The sequence below is a fragment of the Callospermophilus lateralis genome, chromosome 9 (genome assembly GCF_048772815.1).
Source record: "Callospermophilus lateralis isolate mCalLat2 chromosome 9, mCalLat2.hap1, whole genome shotgun sequence".
NCBI lineage: Eukaryota > Metazoa > Chordata > Mammalia > Rodentia > Sciuridae > Callospermophilus > Callospermophilus lateralis.
Window position 1 is genome coordinate 8,674,664 of NC_135313.1, and position 20,255 is coordinate 8,694,918.

General features: G+C 39.4%; 1 protein-coding gene across 6 annotated transcripts in view; it reads right to left on the minus strand.

Annotated features, from left to right (window-relative positions):
• The window catches only part of Sp100 (SP100 nuclear antigen), a 93,397-nt gene that overhangs the window by 61,701 nt on the left and 11,441 nt on the right, over positions 1-20,255 (minus strand). The gene's annotated exons all lie outside the window — the stretch shown is intronic.

Sequence of the window (20,255 nt, forward strand, 5' to 3'; positions counted from 1 at the left end):
GAAATGGACCCTCTAACGTTAGCCAGGCTCGTGTGTGTGATGTGGTATCTCATTCCAGTTCCAATTCGTATTTCCTTAGTGACTAATCATGTACAGTACATTTTCATGTGTTTTTCTGAAATTCATATATTTTCTTTTGTGAGGTGGGCCCACTTGTATTATTGGGTTATCTTTTACTTATCAATGCATAGTTATTTGCTTTTTACTTTAGATAGAGATGTTTGTCTGAATTACGTATTGTGAAGATCCCCCTCATCTTTGGCTTGCTTTTCATTTTCTTAACTATGTCCTTTGATGAGAAGAAATTCCTAATTTTGAAGAAGTCCAATCTATTCATATTTTTATGGCTAATTAGTGTCCTGTGTAAGAAATCTGCCCATTACCAGGTCATAAAAACATTCAAAAATCAATCCGTAGTTTAAGCATGTCTATTTCTAGATTTTCTATTCTGTACCATTGGTCTATTTGTCTTTTCTCGTGCCAACGCCATTTTTGGTTTGAACACTGCAGCTTAAAGAAAGTCTTGAATTCAACTATGAAGAACTGTCTTGACTTTTCCACATCTTTGTTTTCTATGTGTTATGGTTTGGATGTGAGGTGTCCCCCAACAGCTCCTGTGTTAATGCAGGAATGTTCAGAGGTGACATGATTGGACTAATTAGTGACTGGGTGGTGATGGCAGGCAGGTGGGGCGTGGCGGGAGGAGGTGGGTCACTGGAGGTGTGTTCTGAGGTTGTATCTTCCTGCAGCCCCCTCCCCACTGCTTCCTGGTCCCATGAGCTGAGTGGCTTTGCTCTACCACCACGCGTTCACCATGTCATTCTGTTTCACTTGGAGTCAACTGACCTTGGACAAAACCTATGAAACAATGAGCCCAAAATAAATTTTTCCTTCTCTATGTTGTTCTTGTCAGGTATTTTGGTCACAGTCAAAGGCTGACTAACACCCCAAGTATCTGTAGAATCCATTTGTCAGTGTCTATAAGAAAAGCCCTTTGGATTTTTATGGGGTTTGCAGTGAGCCTATTAACATATTTGCACAAATGACATCTTAACGATATTGAGCCTCCAACCTGTTCCCATTATATGCCTCTCCACTTATTTTTCCCATCACTGTTTGGTTTCCAGTGTAGCAGTCACGCACTTCTTTCATTAAATTATTTCTAGCTATTTTGTTCTTTTCAATGCTACTTTAAATGGTGTTAGTTTAAAATAATTTGTATTTTATGGAAACAGAACTGGTTAAAAATATTAAACATTTATTTATGACTTTGCTGAGTTCAGGTATTATTAGTTCTACTGAAGAACTTACAGATGTCCTTTGAATTTTATAGTAAATAATAATGTCATCAGCAAATAAAAATGATTTTACTTCTTTTCCAACAATTATTTCTTTTTCTTATCCTAGTGTACTATTTATGCGTTTAAATATAATGTGCAAGTTATGAAAGTGAACTTTTTCTTTGTTGCTAATTTTAAGAAAAGGCATTCGTTATTGCCATTAAATCTCTCTCTCTCTCTCTCTCTCTCTCTCACACACACACACACACACACACACATACATACATACACACTCACACACCACATAGTGACATTCCATCAATAATGAACTACACATACGACAGTGGTCCCATAATGTTGTACCACCTAGTGGACACTGAGCCCTCTTAGCCTGTGTAAGTACAGTATATTCTACAGTTTCCACACAACAAAATTGCTCAGTGATACATTTTGCAGAACGGATCCCCATTACTGAACCACACATGACTCTGTGTGTGTATACATATACATATTTATAACACTATAGTTGAAAAATGATGATGTTGAAAGGCACAAAATTAAAAAAATTGAATCCAAATAGAAGTCACAACCAAGACAAGGAAATGTGAAATTTGTTAAAATGAAAGAGGAGCAAAGCTGCAGCATGCAACCACAAACAGAGCAAAAGGCAAGGGTGCACGTATCAGTGGCCGAGCAGAATTCAGACAGCAGATCACTGGACCAATGTTTTATGCACATTGGAAAACAGTTCACCTCTCAATGTTTACTCTTCACACATGGAAAAAATGTACAAAATAAATAGACTCTGGGTAAATTAGTAAGAATGATTTATTACTTAATCTTGTGATTTAATAACAGATAACCCATCATTGTTTCCAATATCCTTGAAAAATACTGATCATAATCTTAGCCACAAAAGAAGTCTCAATAAGTTATAATCAATAGGAGCTACACAGATTTCATATTAAATAAAATTAAATACTTGAAATTTTATAGAAGAAAACACTGTTAGGTCAAAGATGAAATTAAACTTGCAGTTAGAACTTCTTTAAAAGAAATGAGAAAAATGATGACAATGAGAACGAGTAAAGCAAAGATCCTGAAATAACTTTACAACAAATGGAAGAGAGAAGATGTATACGCACATCCATAATGATTTTCAGAGGGACTCTGACAAGACTCAGGAGCTGTTTTTAGTAAAATATCTATCTATATGAAATGAAATCAATCCAATGCAAATTCTCCTAAATCAGCAAGTATTATGGTAGATATTAAATGAAATAATTTAAACAGAAAAAAAGATGGTGCTGCTTATCATTACCACCATTATTTTAAATATATTTTAGAAGTTTTAACTAACGCATAGATATGAAAATGAAGCAATTTGCATAAGTAGTCAATTGCTGTACATACAACATTATGCGCCTTGTAATTATATTCATAGAAATCTAGTCAAAATCCATGAAACTGGAAAAAGCATTTGCTAAGGATCATGAATAAAAAATAGATCTATAAAACTTAGAGTTTTTTTTTAATTTGAGACAATATAAATGGAAAAGAAACCATACTTCAGACACAATAGAAAATACACACATATTTATAAATATCTGAAAGATTCGAGATCTACATGAAGAACTCAATAGCTTTGGAAGGAAATGAAACAAGATCAAGTAACTGGAGATATTTGAAATGTTCCCAGTTAGGTGTGAACGTTCTTTTTCCAGTGCTGAGAATCGAACCCAGGCCTCGAGCATCCTAGGCAGCACACTGAGCTGCCTCCTAGTCATAAATGAAATGATTTTAGGACACTTGTCCGCCTGAATGGGTGCTGTATTTGCAATCCGAAATTCAATAAAAATCGGGTAGAATAATATAACTAGTTTTATGGCAGAAGAAGTATCTAAGTCAGACAAGAAAAATTTTAAAAATAGCTCGAGGAAGATTTTCCTTAATAAATTTAAATATCTAAACCATATATTACGAGACATTGCAGTAAATATTTTCTACACTTTTGACAAAGAGTTAATACATCTGATATATAAAGACATTAGTGTATTAATAACAAATGGCAACCCAAAAGAAATGGATCTAAACAGACAGTTTAAAGAAGAGAAAATCAAAACATCTAGCAAACATATAAATACTTAAAAGCTAAACCATCAATGGCAAACCCATTAGGGTGGCAAACAGGATCTCATTAGTGACCTCCTGCTGTGTGGGAAAAGATTCAGAGAGACAGACGTTCAAAGCTGGGTGAGCATGAATTACTACAGTCTTCAGAAAATGCCTGGCAATGTCCCCTAAACGTTGACGTATGCTACAGATTGATCTAGAAGTTCCATTTTTGGAACCTATTCTAGAGAAATAAAAATACAACATGCATCTTCCAGAAACAAGAGCTCCAGAGCTTTCAATAGCTCCCTTGTCTCCTAGAATAAAGGCCAGACACTTACGCTTTTTTCCAAAGGGCCAAAAGTGACCCAGCCCTTCTTTCCGCTTCTGAGTACCTCTCTCTCGCCATGTCCCCCTCTTAGTTATCTCCTGATGACACTGGGCACACTCCAGTCCTAGAGACTTGATATTGGCTGTCTCCTCTGCCTCGCAGGTTCACTGCCCAGACATCCATGCAGCCAACTCACCCCCTCTGCCCTTTTGGGTCTGGGTTCCACTGTCACTTCATTGAGGCTGGCTTTGGCAGACCTATCCAGAGTCACAGTCTCAAATCCCCACCCTGACCTGATTCCACCCCCCAGTCTCGCTCAGTGTCTTCAGAACTCCCTAACATACTAATTAATTATTCATTTAACTTATTATTTATCATATCATTCATTGTCTCTCTTCTTCCAAAAATATAGATGCCAACAGGCAGGAATTTTGTCTTTTTTTTTTTTTTTTTTGTCTTTCTATTTGGTTTTGATATAAACAAGGTGCTCAATATTTGCTGATTAGATGCCCCATAATACACAATTATTTATTGAAGCATAGTTTTAACAGCAACAACATCACTGACTCCCAAACCTGAAAACAACCTGATTGTCCATTCAACCAAATAGTTAAGAACATTCTGGTAAACACACACTGTTCAAATATTACAGTTATTTATTTATAGTAATTTGGATGGATTGTAATAGTTTTTTTTGTTGTCGTTGTTGAATAAAACATAAAGTTCAGATTAACATGATTTCATTTTTACATAAGTCAAACCAATATATTCTTTTATTTGTGTGTAAATTTTCAGAATGAATGAATGTTACCACCCAAGGCTGTTGACAAGAAGTGTAGTGGACAGTGCCAGGCTTCCATCTAGGTATCTGGCAATATTTCTTTTACTATTTTTTCTTTATAAATAAAAATGGAAATAATAGAAACATTACAGCAAAAAAGAACAAGACTTTAAGTATATTTCATACTCCCACATCTTTGACATGACACTGTTTTTTTAATACGATGATATTAATCAGCTTCCTATTACTGTGACAAAACACCTGAGGTCATCAACTTGTAAAAGGTAAAGGTTTATTTTGGACATACTTTCAGCAGTGTTAGCCTATGGTCACTTGGCCCTGTTGCTCTGGAGCCTGTGGTGAGGCAGCACATCATGGCGGGGAGAAAGCAGGGAAACAAAGCTCCTCAATTCATGACTGCCAGGAAGCAAAAATAAGAGAGAGGAAGAGACCAGCACCCCCATGTCCCCTTCAATTTCACACCTAACTTCCTTCCACTAAAGCCCACCCTGAAAGGTTCGCTGTCTCACAACAGGGCATCAGCTACCGAGCAACACAGGAGCCTTGGGGGACATTTAGGATTCAAGCCAAAATAACAATCGACTAGGAAACTTAAACATTTCAAAGTTGAATTTTCAAATCCAAATACAAAGGAAGGCAAGAGCATAAATTTTTTAGGAATGAATTCTACAAACAAGAACTGTATGCTGAAAACTATAAAACGTTGCAAAGATAAAATAAGGCTATCAATAAATGATACATTCATGTTCATGGACTGGAAGATTCAATATTGTTAGGATGGCAATTATCCTCAAATTGACCTATAAATTCAATGCAATTCTCTTAAAGGCTTTTTGCAAGAATTGAGAGGTTGATCGTAAAGTTTATGTTGAAAGGCAAAAGAATAGCCAAAACAATCCTGAAAAAGAGCAAAGTTGGAGGACTTATACTTTTTTTTTTAATACTAATTTTAAAGCTACATGAATCAAGAGAGTTTTAGGATGGATGTAAAGGCAAATAAAAATCAATGGACAGAGTTGACATTAAAGCTATAAATCCTGATGTTTGTAATAAGTTGATTTTCAGAAACAAATGAGGAAAAGATAGTCTTTGCAACAAATCATACTAGGATAACTGAATATCCACACGTAGAAGAGATTAATTTAGACCTTCCCCTCATATACCATATACGTAACTCACTTCAAAATGGATCCCAGATCTCAATGTGAGAGCAGAGTCAGCTTCACAGGTATGCGGTGTATGCAGTCACCTAGGTCCTGTGTTTGGTTTCATGCTCTGCTCAGTTTTGAAATTCTTAGTAATTTGTAGACAAGGATATCCCTTTACTTTTTTCCCCAGGGACCCAATAATTAAGTACAACGTATCAGAATGAATGAATGCTCCATCTGGGAAACCAAAATCTTTGTGACTTTGGTTTACATATAAATTTAACTACAAATACCAAAAGCATGGTCCAAAGAAGAATAAATTGAAATTCAATAAAATTTAAATATTTTGTGCTTCAAAGGCACTAAGAAAATGAAAGGCCAGATAGAGTCAGGGAGAAAACAGTAGCATTATGAAAGCAACTGTTGTGGACACAGCATACCTAATACAATAATTTAAAAAAAAGAAAAAGAAAACAGGCTTGAAAGATTCCTATCTGAGGGTGCTCAAGAGGTGGTGCACGTAGGCTTTCCACCATCCCATGCTACCTCCTTTGTGACCCTCGACCTGCTGACCGCAATGCAGCGTTTCAAAGGTCAGGAAAAGACTGTTTGAAAACTAACATGTGTAGAGCCAATAGAGTGAGGAGTCTCTTTTCTGTACAGCGGGTGTTAGTCGCAGCCTCCACAGGATCAGGAACACAGTCCTCCTCTCAGAGTCCTTCTGTGGTTTCTGAGTAACTGGAATTTATAACTAACCACCTCCCTCTCCTGGTTACATGCCACATGATGTGACTGAATTAAACCCAGACCAACCCTTACAACACCGAAGACAGGACTGTGTTCTCGGTGAATACGCGGAGCTTTAAGTGCAAATACTTCTACACCCGCCCCTAGGAAGCCGTTAGGGTTTTGAAAAAAGTTTAAAGGTGAAATTCTGCAGTTAGTCTTAAGAACTTGGCTGTGAAGGAGCTCACTACTCACTCAGTATTTCTCCAAATGAGTTAAAAGAATATGTAAAAAGAAAGGAAGGTCCCGAAGAGACTTGAGATTCTGCAGTAGCCTAATCATCTTCTTTGTTCAAGAAGACTGTGGTCATTGTCAGAATTCACTCCAGAATCCAGTGGTCTTGAGATGTCAGCAAACCCATCAGGGCAAGAGGTACACAGAGAGGTTAGGAGACCACTCAGAGTGCAGAACACAGTGAGAACCCAGCCTCTACCTCAGGCAAAGCCTGTCCAAGGAAGGGGGCATAACCCTTGTCCTTGGAAAGACCCACAGAGCACTCCTAGGCACATACTCACCCTGCCGAGTTGTTTATCTACAAATAACAGGAGAGATCTGCGGAGCCAGGTGGCCCTGACTCAGTCAGGCTAGGTGGGGACCCATAGCAATCCCCTAGCAACCACCAATCAGCATGAGACAGGGAAATGCCTGGGATGCCAGATGACCCTCCCAGTAGTTTATGGTGGTTGATAACGTGTTGGGAAACCATGTAGTTCAGCATGAGCACCCCTCTTGGCTTAAACCAATCAGTTCAAAGGAATCCCCCTCTGTACTAACCAATCACTCAAGACCCAACTTGTTCCCACCAGTGAACGTGATAATCATGTTTTAAAGTTGTTTTATGATTTTCCCCTGGTGTGTGATGATTTGCTAAGAGATGCTATGATATATGTGAAGTCCCTGCCTTCCCCAAAGAGTGTATAAAACTCTGCAAACCCTGGGCTCGGGGCCTCTCAGTGTCACCAGTTGCTGTGTGCGCGCGGAGGACCGAGCTAGCTCTCAATAAACACCTCTTTGCTGTTTACATCGATCTTGGTCTCTGGTGGTCTTTTGGGGGTCCCGAATTCCATCATAACAACAGCATCTAGCCCCCACCCAGGGAGACGAGCCTGGGTGCCCCTATGCAAAGAATTGTTTCAATTAATAAGAAGACAGACAATGGGATCTAAACATGGTAAATAATTTGAATAGATATTCTTCCACAAATATAAATGGAAAGCAATACAATTGTGAAAAGATGTTCAACATCATTATTCATCAGGGGAAAAAACAAAACTATAATAAGACATCAATACACATAACAGAATGGCTACTCAAAGACATAAAATTACAAGTATTGGCAAGGCTATAGTGTTTCCATAGTGCTGGTGGGAGTGTAAGATGGTCTTTTGGAAATGTTGTGAGGTAATATTTTAAATGTTAGACACAATGTTATTGAATGATTTGACAATTCCACTCCTATGCATCCTCTTAGAAATGAAAATATATTTCCATACAAAGACTTGCATACAAATATTCATGGGAGCCTTATCAATGGCCAAAAAAGTGAGAGCAACCCAAATATCCATTTTTTTTCAAATATCTATTGATGGGTAAATGGATAAATAAAATTGGTAGAGCCATTTAATGAAACACTATTCAGCAATAAAAAGCAACCAAATACAACTGTATCCTGTAACACAGATGAACCTCAAAAGTGTTATGATTATTGGGAGGCTGAAGCAAGAGGATCGCGGAGTTCAAAATCAGCCTTAGCAACAGCCAGGCGCTAAGCAGCTCACTGAGACCCTGTTTCTAAATAAAATACAAAAAGGGCTGGGGATGTGGCTCAGTGGTTGAGTGCCCCTGAGCTCAATTCCTGGTACCCCCCCCAACGCCCCACAAAAAGAAAGAAAAAGCCAGATACTGAAAACTACACCATGTATGATTTGAATGTCCAAGAAAAGAAAACCTATAGAGATAGAAATTATATTCCTGGTTGCCTAGGGTCAGGGGAGAAGAATAAGAATTCACTACAAATAACCATGAGGAATTTGGGGGGTGGGTGGTATGAGAATGTTCTAAATTTGGACTGTAGTGATAGTTGCACAAATCTGTGCATTTACAAAACAAACAAACAACAAAAAAACCCCACTGAATTGTACACTTAAAACAGGTGAATTCTTCAGCATGTAAGCCAAACCTCCATGAAAGTTATTAAAAAATAAAAGTGGGTGCCCCAATAGTTGAGTAGACTCAGTTGAAGAGTAACTCAATGAGCCATATTTTCTTTCTTGAATTCAGGGGAAAGTATAGAAAATGCGAAAGACAAAGACACACTGCGAAGATACCTTGAGCTGCGTAAGATGCTTTAGCATTCCACAATTTCAGGAGAGAATAGAAAGTACAAAAATAAGGAAATCAAATAAAACAAAGAAAAAAAGCCCCCAGAATGAAAAGACCCAAGACCAGCGGAGGGCCCGGCATCAGCAAGAAGGGGAAGTCTCTGGCTTTAGTAACCCTCACAGGAAGATCAACTAGCAGCTTCCACAGGAAAGACCTGGGGTGTGGGCTGCACCAACCCCCTCTGACTACAGGAAAAGAAGAAAAGTCACACGAGATGGTCAGGAGGAGCAGTTTCGTGTTGACTCTGGTGCTTCCTCCCCAGGCTGCCTTCGTTCCTTCCAACAGGGGGCTCCTGGGCCAAGGTCTCTTCAGTGGGTGAAAACAGAGCCTGAGGAGGACACCTAGCTCCCCCAGAATGCTGAGGTGCTTTCAGGGAGGTCCACTCCTGTCTTGACCAGTGGGGAATTCTGGAGGAGTCAACAGGCTAGACCACTGGGGTCATTCAGAAACAGAGGGCGCAGGCATCACATTTTGGTGTCAGCATCGGGTTCCTGCCATCGGAGGCACTCTATCAGAAAGCCCTTCAGTGGCTCTGCCCACCTGTAGAGCCACACTTGTGACTGTCTGTCCAGGGAGCATGCTCAGCAGTTCTGCCCAGATTAGGTTCCTAGCCAGCAGTCTAGCCCCGCCAGAGCAGGCAGCCAGGCTTGGGACCTGCCTAATTTCAGAAGATAGCCTCTGGGTCCACCCAACTAAGCCGACCAATAACAGCCCCATCCAGCCTCAGAGCACAGCCCATGGCATCACCTGGGCAAGGAGCCAAGCTGGCAACCTGCCTACATATGAAGTAGACCAGAGAGCCCCGACACTGACCCTGCACTTTGCTATAACCCAGCCCACAGCCTTTCCTGGGCAGGGAGCCAAGCTGGCAATCTGCCTGCATATGAAGTAGACCAGAGAAGCCAATCAGTGACCATGTCCAGCCTCAGAACCCAGCCTATGCCCTTGCCTGGACAAGTAAACAAACCAATGACTGTGCCCGACAGCAGACATAGCCTCTAGTTCCCAAAACCAAAGAGCACAAACTGTGAACTCGTCCGTCCTCAGAGGCCAGCCTATGAACTGCACAGCAAGAAACCAACCCAGCAACTCCTTCCCATGTGGGGTACAGCATGTGGCCCCTGCCTGAGCCAAGCCTGCATCCTTGTCTGGACGCTGAGCACAGCCTGCAGTCATGCTCTGGCAGGGAGCTCAGCCCGTGATCCTGCCCCATTTAGAAGCATAACCTATAGCCCCACTCAATGACGTAGCCCAGCCAGTGACCACACACAAATGTTGGGCAGAGCTTTCAGCACTGTCTGACCAGGAAGCCTGGAGAGTGACACCATCTGACTAAGGATCCCATGTAGCAATCACACGTTGTGGGTTACAGTGTGTGGTGCTCCCCAGACAGGGCTGAGAGCAACCCCAACTGATCTCGGAGCACGGCCAGCTGCCCCAGTGCAAAGGGGAACCCAGCCCTGGCCCTTCCCCACACCAGAGCAAAAGCAAATCTACAAAGACTGGAAGAGGTTACTGCTTCCTTAAATGTTCAGGCATTTATGTAAGGGTCTAAGGACATAAGGATCATGAATAATTAGAAAAAAGGACAGCACCTAAGGAAACTAATAAACTCCAGAAACCGGCTTTAAAGTAATAGACACCTATGAACTGACCCACAAAGAATTCAGAATAATCTTCAGTGACCTAAAGAAGGCACAGAAGGAAAACAATACATGAACAAAACGAGAACTTTAACAAAGAAACAGAAGACATTTTTAAAAATCCTAGAGCTAAGAATACAGTGACTGAAAAAGAAAATGTCTCAAGAGCTTCAACAGCAGACTCAGTTGAATAAAGGAAATTATCTGAACTTGAAGACGGGTCACTTGAAATTGTCCAGTCACAGGAGGATAAAGAAAGAAATAATAAAAATAATTTCTCATAAATCCTATTGGACTTATGAGACATCATCAGGTAAAACAATATACACATTATGGGAAGTCCAGAAGGAGAAGAGAGAAGAGAGAGGGGAAGAGGGAGAGGGGGAGGGAGGGAGGGAGGGAGAAAGTGAGAGACAGAGAGAGAGAGAGACATCAATTTCTTTAAAAAAATAGTCATCTCATAATATATACAAATATCAGAGCATCATGTGGTACTCCATAAATATATAATTATTTGTCAACTTAAAACAAATAGTAAATAATGGCTTAAATTTTCCTAAATTTGGGGAAAGAAATGGACATCCTGACTCAAGAGGTCCAAAGGTTCCCAAATAGGTAGAACTCCAAATGTCTACACAAAGAACACTGAAATGAAACTGTCAAAATCCATAGACTTGGGAAAGCAACAAGGCCAAAGAAACCAAAAGGACAACCAAAACTTTAGGGGCTGGTGGGGATGGGGTCTCAATATGTTGCCCAGGATGGTCTCAAACTCGCAGGCTCCAGGGTGGATCCTCCCCCCTCAGACTCCCAAGGGGCTAGCTGGAGATGTGCTACCCCACCTGGCACAAAATACCTTGAGACAAGCAAAAATGGAAACAGAACAACCTGAAGCTTATGGGATACAGCAACAGTAATCCTGAGAGAACATTAAAAGTTATAAAAATTTTCAGTAAGACAAAAAAAAAAAAAATCTCAAATGAGCCATCTAACTTTATACCTCAAGGAAGTAAAACAAAGTTCAAAGCAACCAGACAGAAGGGAAAAAATGGAGAATAGACCAGAGATAATTTAAAAACAAACCAACCAGAGTTAGTTCTTCGAGACGGTAAACACAATTGACATTTAGCTGAAGTAACAAAAAAAGAGAATTCAAATAATAAATGTATAAATAATAGAAGAAACATTACAACTGGTACCACAAATATGCAAAGGATCGTGAGACTATCAGGGTTGGGGATGTAGTTCAGTGGAAGAATGCTTGCCTAGCATTTGTTATGCCCTGAGTTTGATCTCTAGCAACACACACACACACACACACACACACACACACAAAAGAAATACAGCCTATAGTATCTCAAGAAAAAAAGAAAATCTGAGTGGACCAATAACAGGTAAGGACATTGAATCTGTAACTAAAACTCTCCTATCAAAACAAAACAAAAAAACCAAAATAATGATAACAACGCCAGCACCCCAGGTCCAGATAGCTCTACTGGAGATTTCTACCAAACTTTTAACATAATACCAATTCTTCTCAAATGCTGAAAAAAAAATAATCAAACTGGGGGACAACACTTCCTAAAAAGATCAGCATTGCTCTAATACTAAACCCAGATAAATACCTCAAGAAAAGAAAACTTCAGGCTAATTCCCTGATGAAAACAAGTTTAAAAATCTCAACAAAACACTACCAAACCAAATTCAAAAGCACACTGGAAGGACCGATCACCATCAAGTGGCATTTATTCCAGGGATGCAAGAAATGCAAGAATGGTTCAATATATGCAAATCAATAAATGTGATACCTCACATTACTGGAACGCAGGACAAAGCTCACACAATTATCTCACCAGTTGCGGAAAAAAACATTTGATGAAATTCAACAGCCTTTCATGGTAAAAATTCTCAAACATTGGGTATAGAATGAATGCATCTCAATATAATAAAGATCATATAGGACAAGTCCACAGCTAGCATCCTCAAGAACAAAAAGCTGAAAACTTTTCCTCTAAGGTAATGAACAAGAAAAGGTGTTCACTCTCACTTAACTCTTCAAAACAGTACTGGAAGTCCTAGCCATAGGAATCAGGCTAGAGAAAGAAAGGAAAGCATGCAAATCAGAAAGGAAGAAGTAAAACTCTCTATTTGTAGATTATGTGACAATATATATAGAGAGAATCCTGATGACTCCAGAAAAAAACAGTTAGAACTAATAAACAAATTCATAAACTTACAGGATACAAAATCAATATATGAAAATCAGTTCTGTTTCTATACACTAGCAATGAACTATCTGGAAAGGAAATTAAGAAAGCAATCTCTTTTACAATAGCAAAAAAAATTAAAAATAAAACTCTTAAAAATAAATTAAACCAAAAAATGAAAGATTTGTACTGAAGTCTATGATAAAAGAAGCTGAAAAAGACAGAAATAAATAAATAAATAATGCTGTGTTCATGGTTGGAAGAATAAATATTGCAAACATGTCCATACTACCCGAAGTGACCTACAGATTCAAAGCAATCCCAATCAAAATTCCAATGGCATTTTGTAGAAGTAGAAAAACAATTCCAAGATGTGTAATGGAAACACAGAAGAGAGCAAAAACCAGAGTAATCTTGAGAAAGAGCAAAGCTGGAGACACCACATCCCCTGATCTCAGACTTATCACAAAACTATGGTGATCAAAAAGCATGTTTCTGGCATAAAACCAGGGACATAGACCAGAGGAACACAGTTGAGAGCCTAGAGATAGTGGCACTAGAGATAGTGCCAGAAATGTGCAGTCAGATAATACTTGGCAACATTGCCACCAACACACTTCGGGGAAAGATAATCTGTTCCACAAATGGTGCTGATAAAACCGGATATCCACAGGGGAAAAACAAAGAGAAAGAAACCGGACTTTTATCTTCTACCACTCACAAAAATCAACTCAAAATGGATTAAAATCATGAATGTAAGACCTGAAGGCACAAGAATCCTAGAAGAAAATATAGAAAAGCAGCTCCTTGGCATGGGTCTTAGCAATGAGATTTTTGGGTAAGACACCAAAGCATCAGCAACAAAAGGAAAAAAAAGAAAAAGAAAAATTACACCAAACTGGAACCTTCCATACAGCAAAGGAAACAAGATGAAAAAGCAACCTACAGAAAGGGAGAGAGTGTTGCAAACCCTGTATCTGGTAAAGGGTGAATATTGAAAGTATGTAAGGACTCATACAATAGAACAATACAACAAGTGATCACATTTCAAAGTTTGCAAAGAACCTGAAGAGGCATTTTCCCAAAGAAGACATACAAATGGCCAACAGCTGGACATCAGTGAACAGGGCCTCAAACCACAGTGTGGTGCCGCCTCACACCTGTTAGGACCGCTAGCAGCTAGTGTCAAAAAGACAAGAGATAAGAAGTGTTGGCAAGGATTTGAAGAAGGGGGAGCCCTTGTTCCCTGTTGGTGGGAATGTAAATTCGTGTAGCCATCATGGAAAGCATGAATGTAGTTTCCCATTAAAATTAGAAATAATACTGCCATATGACCCAGCAGCCAACCCATCCATATTTGGATATATATGCAAAGGAAGTCAAATCTGCATGTTAAAGGGATTCCTGGATGCCCATGTTCACTGCAGCATGACTCACAGCAGCGACAACATAGGAAGGAAACACCTTAAGTGTCCATTGACAAATGGATTTTTAAAATTATATATATATTTGGAAAAAATGTAGATCAAAGGAAATGCAACGAATCCAAAGACAGGTAAGAATTAGTGTGAGAGAGGAACAGAAATTCACGTATAAACCAAATGAAAGATAAGAGCTCAAGAATAAATACAGAGACCACAGTGATCAAAATAATTGTTAGTGGAATAACTTGGTTTGTACAATGTAGAGCTACCTCAGGTGGCTAGGATACACAATTCAGCTATATTCTATTTATAATAGACACCCCCCCCAAAAAAAAAACCAACTCAAGATTAAAAATGAAGAAATTAAAAAAGATATACCAGGCAAATGCAAAATGAAGGAGGGTTTGCGGCAAAACTAACACCACAAACACAAAGCATTTAGGTTGAAAGAGTTACGGACACCACAGAAGCTAACTTTGAGTAGAAGTTTCCCACAAAAGTCAAAAATAAAACTCTTCCAGATAAAGTAGCAGAAATCACGATCTGTAAGAAACTGCTTAAGAATTTGAAAGGAAATTCTAACAGTGGTGCAGGAAAAGTCAAAAACTCACAATTGTAGTATAAAAGGTTAGCACAGAGTTGTTAGAAATTGGCCAACCTAGTGAGCTGAAATCAAATCAAATGAAAGATTTGAAAATAATCATGAGCATCTGGATTAAATAGATGGGTACGACAGAGCTCACAATTTGTGGCAGCCCATTTAAAAATATCTGACATCTTTCAGATGTCAAAAGGGGCTTCCCCTACTTCCTCCACAAGTTCAATAGTTAGGCCTTTTGAGTCCACGGACAATAGACAGATTAACAGGATTTAACAACAACAAATTTATTACATATTGAACACAGAGCCACACACATTCGGAATGAGACTCGGAGAAGGTCAGGAAAGTTGAACCTTACAGAGAGCTGCACAGGAACACAGGCGCTCAGGCCTCTGGGAGAGGGGGAACCATCTATGGAGAGTTGAGGGAAGAATCCTGTTATACAAATAAATTCTCCCAGGCAATAGCCACCTGTGCTCATCTCTGCTGGGCCAGGCGTCAGACCCCCAATCTCTCCTTCCTGGGAAAAGATCTTTCTGGGCAGAAAGGGGGACATCAGATGGAGAAGCCCAGAACTGCATCTGCTGTTTATTGGTGCAGATGGGGGTCAGTTCCATTATATAAAAGAACAAAGTTTTGGAGGAGTACCTGTGTCTGCAGTTTCTCCGAATAACCAACTTGAAATATGACAAATAAATACATTTCAGGGTGTCATACCATGGGGTTCCAGAAAGTGCTCACTCTGCTTGATACATGGTTTAACTCATTTCTCCCTCATAGTCCCTTTATGAAATGGGTACCACTCTTTTGTATTGCTGGGAATTGACCCCAGGGCCTTGCACATGCTCACCGCGTGCTCTACCACTGAGTTACACCCCTACGTGCAATGGATGCAAATTCTGTCACCCCCAGTTTTACAGGTATGACCCAGGCTGGCCCAGCTCCACATCTGGGAGGTGGCAGAGCTAGAATTCAGAGGTCCTCCTTGGCCTCTCTACCACCTCCTCCCGGTCTCCTACCTGGCATTATTTGCCATGCTGTTAATCATTACACTATTTACCTTTCAAACACAGAGAAGCCTCAACAATGGCCATCCATCAGGCCACAAAAGAAATAGGAATAGACCTTCAAAACCAGAAATCCTAAGGAACACATTTTCTAACCACAGTGTGACAAATAATGAAGAGTCAAAAGGAGATCTCTAAGAGGCATTAAAGTTTCCTTCCAAACATTTCTTAGGCTGAAGAGCAAATCAAATAAGAAATAACAACTGGTCAAGAAATCAACGCCAATGAAGATAGTGCATATAAATCAGACATTTCCAAAGTGGCACACAGATGAACACTCATAGCCTAAAATGTGTGCTTTAGAAAACAAGGAACATTTACGAGAAAATGAAGCTTTCAACGAAGTCATTATTAGGAAATAAAAACAAGGTAATCCTCCAACAAGTCTGAAGTAAGGAATTAGGAAAGAAAATAAATAGAGAAATATAATAATGAAAAGCATAATTTAATTAAATCTCAAATAAAAAGTGTAGTAAATCTATAGAAACAAAATGTGGTTCATTGAAAAGACCCACCAAATGGCAAGTCTGGTCAAGAGAACAAAAGACAAGATAAACCGTGGTAAGAATAAGGAAGAGGATTTTTCTCCAGAGAAGGGCAAGATCAAAACATTTTGAACGAAATTCTTTCACAGGGCTGGGGCTGTAGCTCAGTGGCAGAGCGCTGGCCTAGCATGCGTGAGGCACTGGGTTCGATCCTTAGCACCACATAAAAATAAACAAAATAAAGACATTCTGTCCATTTACAACTACAAAAAAAAAAAATTTAAAAAGGAATTTATTTTACAACTTCCTACCAAGAAGTATGACAATTTAGGAAAAATGTAACCTTTGAGGAAAATGAAAACAGAACTAAGAATCAACCCTAGAAGTAAATATAATTAGAAACAATAGAGGAAATGCATAAAATACTTCCAAACCTGTCTGATCCTGACCTCTCCTCACACCAAACAGTTTCCCACAATTTTAGGGACAATCGCCAGCACTCCAGCATGTCTGAATTGAATAAATCATTCTAAAACTTTTAAAATTTTTTCAGATGGCCCCAAATCATTTCATGAGGAGACTTTAGTTCTTCTATCAAAACCAGACAAATAAAAAATAAGAAGCAAAATTTTTAAGCCCAAGCTACTAATAAATACATCCGGTTAAATCCCACAACAAAGTAACCATAAATCCAATTCAGGAATGGGTAAAAAAAAGTAGTGTGACGTGAGCAAGTATTAGCTCAGGAATTATGAGACAGGTCACATTTGAAATCCTGTCCATGCTTTCGGATAAGACTGGCAGATTAAACACAACTATATTTACTAGATACAACCTAGAAACTCAGAGAGATCCTTAACTTAGAGAGATCCTGTCTCAAAAAACAAAGCCAAAAACAAACCATCAAATAAAAATGGCTGGGGGTACAGCTCAATAGTGGAGCACCCCTGGGTTCAATTCCAATGACCCCCATTCTACACAAATAGAAAGAAAGAAAATGTAGTGTATATACACACAATGGAATACTACTTAGTTTTTTAAAGAAAGAAATTGCATCATTTGCAACAGCATAGATGAAGCAAGAGGATATTGTTTTGAGTGAAATAAGTCAGGTACAGAAAGACAAATACTGTATGATCTCACTTATGCATGTGTGGAAACTAAAGTGGGTCTCAAAGAAGCAAAGTAGTGAAAGCTACCAGATGCTAAGGGCTGGCAGGTGGGTGGAGAAGGGGGAACGCGGGTCAAAAGGTACTAAGTTTGAGAAATAAGTTCTAGTGAGTTTTTGTACAGTATCGGAATTATAGTGAATAAAAGTGTATTTTTTTTTCAAATTTACAAAAATAATGCCCCGGTTAAGAGGCGGGCTTTAGGCAACCACTGGGTCACCAGGGATCCGAGATCATCAGTGGATTTATCCATAGCTGAATGCACTACTAGGAGGCGGGACCTCGTTGGAGGAAGAGGGTCACTGGGGGACGTGCGCTAGGAGGGTTTATCTTGTATTCCTAGTTGTTGTTGGTAGTGTTTTTGCCACACTGGGGACTGAAGCCAGGGCTCTGCACATGCTAGGATGCTTGGCAAGTGCTCTACCACTGAGCAACACTGCCAGTTCTTGAAAGGCATTCTTAAACAAGGCACAAAGGGGAAAATATCGACAAACTTGAGTTTATAACACAAACCTTTTGAATGTAATTTTGGGTAATGTTGGAGGAGCAAAAGCAGAATACAGAATCACCCTTACTTAGTATCTGCACAAGATAATCTAGCCAAAAATTCATCAGGGGGTTGAATGATCAGAGGCAGGTCGAAAGCACAATCTAGAACAACTAGAAAACTAAATCAAAATAATTTTTATTTCTATTTTTTAAAGGCATTAGAGAGCTAGAGAAACAATCCAGACCGAGGGACTGAGATTCCAGAGGCAAAACTTCTCAGAGACAGCTGAGGAGCTGCTGCTGTTCTTTACCTCCTTCTCTACCTGGGGCATCTGTTCATTGTGGGAAGGGAGCTGAGTAGCTGGGCGTGGCCAAGGTTGAGCGGCTGGGGACAGAAAAAACAGAAGAGTCTGGTGATGGTGCAGGCGTGGAGACTGGAGGAGCCTCACACACACTGCCAGGTGCCCCTCCAGGTATCTGGAGAAGTTATTCGGAGCAAAAGGCTAGAAATTATATCAAGTGCCCCTGAAAAGCAAAGTAGAATTTCCTACCAGCCTACCACACTAAAAAGGCAAAAACTGTCATGGTGAGGGACAGAGGACAGGGAGAGGGAGCAAGAGCCCTGGAGGGAACATGGATGAGTCATGAAATCTGCAGTTTGTTGGTCCTCTGAGGGTAGGGTACTTGTCAAATCTGGACACAGTCAGAGGCTGAGAATCTGGGCTTGGCTTGGCCAGGGGACTCCCACCAGAAAGCGGAAACCAACACTGTATTTGATGGTCTTACGGGGCTGGACTGCCAAATCATAGTCTTCAAGGAATCAAACAACTTGATTTCCTGTTGAGAACTTTTCTCAGTTCTAAAGCTGCATGAAGCAAGAGACTAAAAATATAACAAAATCTTTGAAGAGCAGAGAAGATTTAACTGCCCAGTCTCTCTACTGAAATTCCTGAAGATTCTTACCTACAATCAGAGAAAACTAAAGGTATATTAACTTTTATTAAAAAATGCAGACTAATCTTGACTCATTTCATGCCCTGATTTGCTTAAAGTAATCAGACCATTACTTTAGCTGCCTAGCATAGAAAAGGGGGAATTATTCTTACATGGAGGATAACATCTAGAGACTCTATGTCTTTTACACATAATGTCTGATATTCAGTAAAACATTAATAGTCACATCAAAACATAAGACTATAAGACCAAAGAGAAAAATAATGGAATCATATACAGAGATGATATAAAGATTGGAGTTAACACACACCCAGTGATAAAAATGTTCACGAAAATGGATAAAAAGATGGAGAAAATATATGGTCAGAAAATTCCAACAGAGAGTTGAACTCTACAAAAATAAATCAAATGGACATTGCAGACCAGAAAAGCACAATTTCTTAAACTAAACTTAATAGAAGGATTTAGCAGAAGACTGAATACAGAATAAAACCAAAATTAGTGAAGTAACAAATTGCAAGACAGATCAATACAAAATACCCAACTAAAATTTAAGAATGGAAAAATTTATAAAGGAGTACAAGAGACATGTGAGACACAGTCTAAATGTCTAACATGACTTGCACTTTGAGTCCTAGTAAAAGAGAAGAGGAAATAGAAGGAAAGAAGAAACATTTAAAAAGATGACTGAGGATTTTTCAGAAGAAACAAATCAAATCATAAACTTAAGAAACTCTGAAAACTCCAAATGGGAAAAATAAAGAAAAAGAAATCTGGACACATCACAGTAAACCCGAAAGAGAAAAATCTTAGAGGCAGTCAGAGAAAAACTTCTTAAATTGCCACCAATCCTCAAACCATAAGCTTTGAAAAACAAGCCAATTAATCAATTAATCAATGACCTTGATTCTGGTGAGGGGCAGAACTAAACCAACCTAAGCCCCCCCTACCCATGCTGAAAAAACACTTTAAAAAGCTGTTATAAATGTAAGTGTTATTAAGTCCCTGAACAGATGAAGACATGGCAAGGATTTTACCAGGAAAAATTAAAGAAACAGAAGAAACCCAGGGGATGCCCAAGTGCAGAAGCCACTTTTGAAGTGAAGATCTTGGTGGCTTCCAGAGAATCAGATCTTAGGTTTGGTAGCCTGAGGGTGAGGGGTTCAGAAATGAAGTCCAGTCATTACTATGTTATGTGGATGTATTAGTCAGGGTCTCCAGAGAAACAGAATCAGCAGGAAGTATACTTACAAAAAGGGGACTTATTAGATTGACTTACACAACCAGAAGCTGGATAGTCCACAATGGCCGTCTGCACGCTGGAGAGCTGGGAGAACCAGTAGCTGCGCAGTCCAAGAGGCTGAAGCCCCACAAC